The following is a 6,678-nucleotide window of genomic DNA, read 5'->3' on the forward strand; positions in this document are numbered from 1 at the left end:
CTGTAGTATCCCTCAGAGGCCCCGGAGCTCAGCTGAAAGGAACGCTCCAGAATGCCCCTGCGAGGTGTTTGGTTCACCCACTGTTCAATGATGATGTTGTGAGGATCCTGTTAAGTAAGAACCAAAGACTCCGTTGTTCAAATATTCTCCCAAGTCTTCAACTCGTTTACTGAAAGTTCATTTAAACAAACAATTTGTCTGAATCCATAATGTTTATCCTGAAGCTGCCATAGATTCTTTTATTTCTATCTTTAACCCTGCAAAGCCCAAAACATCAAAGAACTGACAGATTTAAAAAAAAAATTTGGGGGGATTTAAGAGGGTTTTTCATTATATCCATAAAACATGGCAATATAATGTTTTAAGAGATATAGGCTAAATATAATCAATTGAGATGAGTGATTTGGTAAGTTGTTGTTCACCAAAATATCAGTTTAAACTTAAGAGGAAGAAAGCATCTTATTTGCCCACTGTCTCAAATGTGATGCACATGCTTTTTTAGTGATATAACTGTATTATAAACAATTATAACGAGTTATCAACAAACCTTGCATTATTTAATTACAAGTAGTCATTTTAAAAATGAATAAAAATAGATGAGTCATTATCTCCATACTTTTTTGAAACTTAGCAGAACTTTTTCTGCCAAGTGTTTTTGAGATTTCATGGAGGACGCCATTTGGAAAGGAGCAGGAAAAGCCCTTCTATTGCCCACAGTGGAATGATGATGGACTACAGGGAACGTGAAGGGGTGGGGCTCTGGGAATTGTAGTTTTTGATGGATTAAAACTAAATTTGACTGAATTTATTTCTCTGGTCAGGAGTTGTTCACCTTTTGGCGTATCACCACAGTAAATCAGCTTCTACTGAGTTGCACAGGTGGTTTGGCAGAGATGCAGCATGCCTTTCCTGACACAACCCTGTATTCTACCCAAGCTGGAAAAACCGACACAGAGAAACCAAGACTTGGGCCCCCTTGTGGCTTCACAGTCAGGCAAGTAGCATGAAGGGTCCAACCCTGGTTTCCCACGTACCAGTCTTGCATGCAGCCAACTGAGCCATCCGGCCGCTTGTTTTCTCTGGTCAGGAGCTCAATATGTTAAGTATTGAAATTTTTAAAGCAATAACCATCTAAAAAAATCAACCATCTCAAAAATAGGAGACCTCTAAGAAATCCAAATCCTCTCGAATAATGATGGTTCAGTCTAAGTGTAGATTTACAATGCAGGTCAAAGTAAATTTGATTGTTCTTACCTTTATTAAAACAAATTCAAACTGAAAAGAAGAAGAAAAAGAAGAAGAGTTATTGTTTTTGTCGTTGCAGCTCGTTGCAGCTCATAACATCAGCATTTCTGAGGAAACTTTTCCAAAGTGAAAGTAGAATTAGGTGATTAGTGATCGTTGTTGCGGCTTCTTCACATTTGCAACTTTTCAGAGTAAAACCAAATCTTAACAAACACCAAAGCTGGAGACATTTCACCTATTGACTCTATATGAGAACTGAACTGAGTGACCCCCCCCCCCCCCCCCCCCCCCTCGGCTTTCCAAAGAGAAAGTACCTGCTGGCTCCAAGAAGCCAAAACCCCATAGACTTCTATAAATAAATAGCTATTACTCAGTCTTTATATTTTTCAGAATAACCATTCTTGCTCTGATACCTTTTTTTAACATGTTATCGATAATCCTCTTTTTTTCTTCTTTTTTCTGTAGTTCAAATTATGAACTGAACAATCAGTTGCCTCAATAAAATTTAGTGGTCTGGCATTGAATGTTGATTGACAGATTTAGTGCAGCCCTCTTTCAAGTGGTCGGAGTGTGGCCCTTCTACAAGCTCACTCCTGATTGGCCAGAGTGGCTGCCATAGAAAGGTCGACTCAGACCGACTTGAACCGCTTACTGCTTACTGACGACATCTGGCTTCAACATGGTGGTGTCCGTATTGCGAAAAAGTTGCAACTGAATGACTTGATTTTGTTGGAGCCGGAAATAAACAATTTTCTATGGACAATGTCACACTCAATCAGTCCAGACTCAATGGTTTCACCAAATGAAAACTAGACATCATTAGAAGAAGAAGAAGAATCTGTGTAGAAGAAGATTCTGAGAGTCCACCTCACCTTCTCATCAACGGGCTTTAACTCTTTGTTCAACGTGACCGCTCTGAAACGCACTGAGAGACAATGAAAGACATTAATTCCAAGTTTCTACTGTAAAAAGTAGGAACACTGTTTTAAACATGTTCTGGGCTTCATTTCATCTCCTCTCAGGATCTTAACCCAAAGGTTCATCTAAAAATCTCCTGAAAACTGGATTTAACAAAGAGGGAAGCTTTGAAGCTTTTCTTGTGTTTCTGCTAGATGGAGCATCAGACCTTCAGGATCTGAGAATGGAAGGTCTCAGAGGCTGCTGCAACAACAAACATTCAACTCAACATCTTCTCTGGGACAATAACACACTAGCATACAGTGAGGCTAAACATTTGGGAGAACATCTGAGTGCTGCAGTCAGGAAACACAAGTACAGACAGAAAAATAACGGCATCTTCATCCATCCAATCATCATCATCAGGCCATATCTACCTGTCTGTCCAGGATTATAGATGGCTGTGTCTGTTTGGATGAAGGTTTTGGGTTTGAAAGTCTTGATGAAAACCTTTTTGACCTCCTTTGAGTAAACCGTCTGTCCTTCTACTGTCACCTCAAACAGCTGGATTTCACATTTTTCCACGAGAGGAACCTAAAAAATCAGACGTTTTAGACTGAAAATCCTCTTACTTCATTACAAAACAAATCTGAATGAGAAAATCCACAGGTTCAATACTTTTAGGGATTAAAAACAGATCAAAAATAATACGAGCTCACATGAAATGAAAAACATTTGATGAAGCTGTTCCTGGTTCCTTTCCTTAACAGGCTCTTGCTACCGGTTTCAGATTTCAAATAGACGCTCATGATCACAAACTCGCTGGGCTCCTGAAGAACTGCACAGAACTGAGTCTTGGTTCCAGCTTGAAGAATGGCAGGAACTGTAACCAGGAAATACCTGCAGGCAAATTTAAACACGCAGGATAAAGTTTGAGTCTGGAAAATGACACCATGAATGAATGCTCAGACACCTACGTATCACATGATTCTGCTGATGAGGATGACTGCGATGATGACGAAGATGAGCCTGAAACCTGATCTTGAACCACTAACATCCCAAAAAAGAGGAGACAACGCGTCCATGTCCACATGGGAATCCCAGAAAGAGCCATGACGGTGAAGAACCTCAGAGGCAGGGCTGCTTAAATAGATCCAAACTCCACCCAGCATGAAGATTACATCCCTCACAGCTCATCCTGACTCATCGCAGAAGATCACTGCCTCTGACGAGGAACCAGAACACAACGTCTCTGTACATCACAGACAGAAAGTAAAATTTCTCCAGCCGATGGATTTTTTTTCTGATGGGATTCTCCTCCTTTCACGGATTCCTACAAATGAAAAATGCAGAGAAAAACTGGAGATCACACAAACATTACAAAGACCAGCAAACAAAGCAAATGCCTCAGTGACTTATGTGAAAAGCTTTCAATAACTATCAAATGTAAGAATAGAATACAGTTAGAAATTCATCATTTCTAACTGCAAACACTGGATGTTGGTCCTCATGCTTCAATTATTTCACTTCAAGCACAGGAAGAAAAATTCTTCATTACACTTTAACTATAAAAAAATAATTGAATGGAAAAACCATCTGACTTTAACTTTATCCTGCATCCTTTAACTAATCCATCAACTTTTTTAACATGACACCATGTAAAACGGCAGCATTTGGTTGTTCCCGTCAAAGACGAAACTGCAGCCTTAAAACTGAACATGCAGCAACAAAAACAAGAAACCTGGTTATCTTCTGATGAACACACTGCAGTTAACAGAGCCGACGTTGAGCCGGCTGGGCTCATTCCTGCTGATATGAAGCTGGAACCATATCTATGGACCTGAATGTGATTCATCTGAGAGCACAGAGGAACAATGTGTTACTCAGACAGTCAGTACAGAGATCAGTTTGATTTCAAAGTTCCACCGTGTCCATCATCATCCTCTCTAACCAGAGCTACCGTGTGTAGAAGTTTAAATACGTTTGAGCAACCTTGAAATGTTCTGGTGACCTTAAAACTGAGAGAAAACAACTGCAAGCACTGATGGTCAGAGGAACGGCGATTCATTAACAACTGTAGCAGAAAACCTGCCAGGCAAGGCAAGTTTATTTGTTTTGCATATTTCATGTCAAAACACAGTCCAGTTGACCTAAGCCTACATTCACAACAGAAACATACCCAATACGAGCATGTGTCAGCCTCCTACAGTTGGAAGAGGCTCAGTGCAAAATTTTGAAGCTGTGCAAATCTCCAGGCCTTTTCTTTCACAGCTCTAGTCTGAAATGTAAAAGACTTGGTGTCGTATAATTCCAGCCAGGCACAAACCACAACTATTAATTTCTCCTCAAGGATCAGTGAATTGGTTAGTTCAAAAGGGGCCCAAGTCCACAATTTTTCAAAATAGAGATATTATATGTTTTATGGTCTTCAAGGGAAAAGCTATCTGATCAAGTGCAAGCTATACAATTAAAATAATTTCCTGGAAAAACAAACCTCTTGGACTTGGACCCCTATTGAACTAACCGATTCAATTTTCAAATGGTTGGTACTTCCATGAATTACAACAAATGTCACTTGTCACTATCAAACCAGAGTCCCCGATTAGTCAAAGTTTAACCCGGTTTAACTTTCATCACAAATTCAATGAAGTCTGCGTTTAGAAGTTATAGCCCAAAACCTTTTGTAGAAACTTGTGTGGCGATGCGTGAACCTGAGAGTTTTAAACATGGGAGTTTCAAAAGTTGGGTGTTTTCGCATGGTCATCATTCTAGGAGTCAGCCATGTTGGCGATATCAAAACATAAACCAACGTTTGAGGACGACTCCAGAACTCTGCTTTAAGGCAAAGTGAAGCTTTCCGCAATTTAAATAAGGAAGATCTCCCTAATTTTCAGGTATTCTGGGTTGCTGATTCTTTCCTCATATGTAACTTATGAATTGGTCTGGAACTCTGGAATTCGAGTTCCAGACATTTCACAAGCTCACCTCCGCCTCGCTCTCCTCCTGGCTGTTCGCTTTGCCGTAGTCTGGCCTTAACCACCATCAGTGTCTGGGCTCTTGAGTCTCTTCTTGTTCTGTGTTCATCACAAACACTCAAGACGGCCCAGAGCCCAACCGCCAAAGACTACTGACTATGTCATGTGTTCCTGTTTCACTCCGAAATCTTTCAGTCGCAGTTTCAAGATCTCTCCTTATTAAATTAATGACTGTGAACTGAGCTGTCACAACAGGTCATACAGAGAAACTCAACTGCAGTTTTGCTGATTGACAAAAATTGTGAAGACCTAGTATGAGGTGACAAAGAATTTGATGACAGAAACAAGGCATCTATGGATTTTTAGCCTCCAACAGAATTTGATAAGAGTTGGGAAAAAATATTGTAAAAGTTATCATTTTAGCAATGATTTCTGCCATTGATTAAATTTCAGGAGAAAAGACAATTTATACTATAAAGTAATGACATTACTATTAGTGTATCATCCATCTGTTGTGAGTTTTGCTTGGCATGCTCTCCACTCTCCTGGTCTCTACCTGGTGTGCCTAATCACTGTCATTCATTCCACCAGTGAGCAACAGTATTTAGGACTGACAGCATGTCACATTCAAAAGCATTCCATTTCAAACTGTTCCATTCCTCTCCCCTCCACTGTCATCCTGGCGATCGAGGCACTGGCGATCGAAGCACTGGCGATCGAGGCACTGGCGCCATCTTCAACCAAAGGTTTTGGTCCCAAACATGTTGACTGTTGCAAGATGGCAGACGCAGAAGGCCAGCTCCATCGTACCATGTTAGTCAATAGGTATGGCTGTCAACCTCTGACCTTCCACTTTGGGTGTGGAGTTTTTTGTCGGCCTATTTCCCATCACTAAAGTGATCAACCTTGTTGGTGTCCGCCTGCGGCTGTTACCCATGCATGTTCACCCAACGTTCCATTTGTCTAGGCTGAAGCCCACTCTGAACTCTAATTTGGATCCCGCTTCCAATTCCCCTCCCGCTCGGATTGTCGATGGAAGCCCTGCCTACACTGTTGAGGCTCTTCAGAAGTCTCACCGTCGGGGAAGGGGGTTTCAGTATCTGGTAGACTGGGAGGGCTATGATCCTGAGGAGCAGTCCCGGGTGCCTTCTCAGTTCATCCAGGACCTTGACCTTATTTCTCAGTTTCATCTTGATCACCCTGGGCAGCCTGTTGCACCTTTGGTGACGGTTCTTAGTTGGGAGGCACCGTCATGATGTGTGGTGAGTTTTACTTGGCATGCCCTCCACTCTCCAGTCTCCACCTGTTGTGCCTAATCAGTCATTCATTCCACCTGTGAGCCACAGTTTTTAGGTATAACACACTCTTTACTAGCTCATTGTGCCTTAGCTCATATTCCAGCATTTCACAGTGCTCACAGTTTTTGCCTGGCTGTTACTGACCCCTTTTTTCTGTCCCTGGTCAAGGGTTGGTCTGTTTGTTTCTGATCTGTTTTTTCTGCCTCTGAGTTTTGGATTTTCATTTTCTGGGTAATTTGTATATGGCTAAAGTCCAATCCACC

Source organism: Oryzias latipes, chromosome 13 (assembly GCF_002234675.1).
Source record: "Oryzias latipes chromosome 13, ASM223467v1".
In the NCBI taxonomy this organism is placed as follows: domain Eukaryota; kingdom Metazoa; phylum Chordata; class Actinopteri; order Beloniformes; family Adrianichthyidae; genus Oryzias; species Oryzias latipes.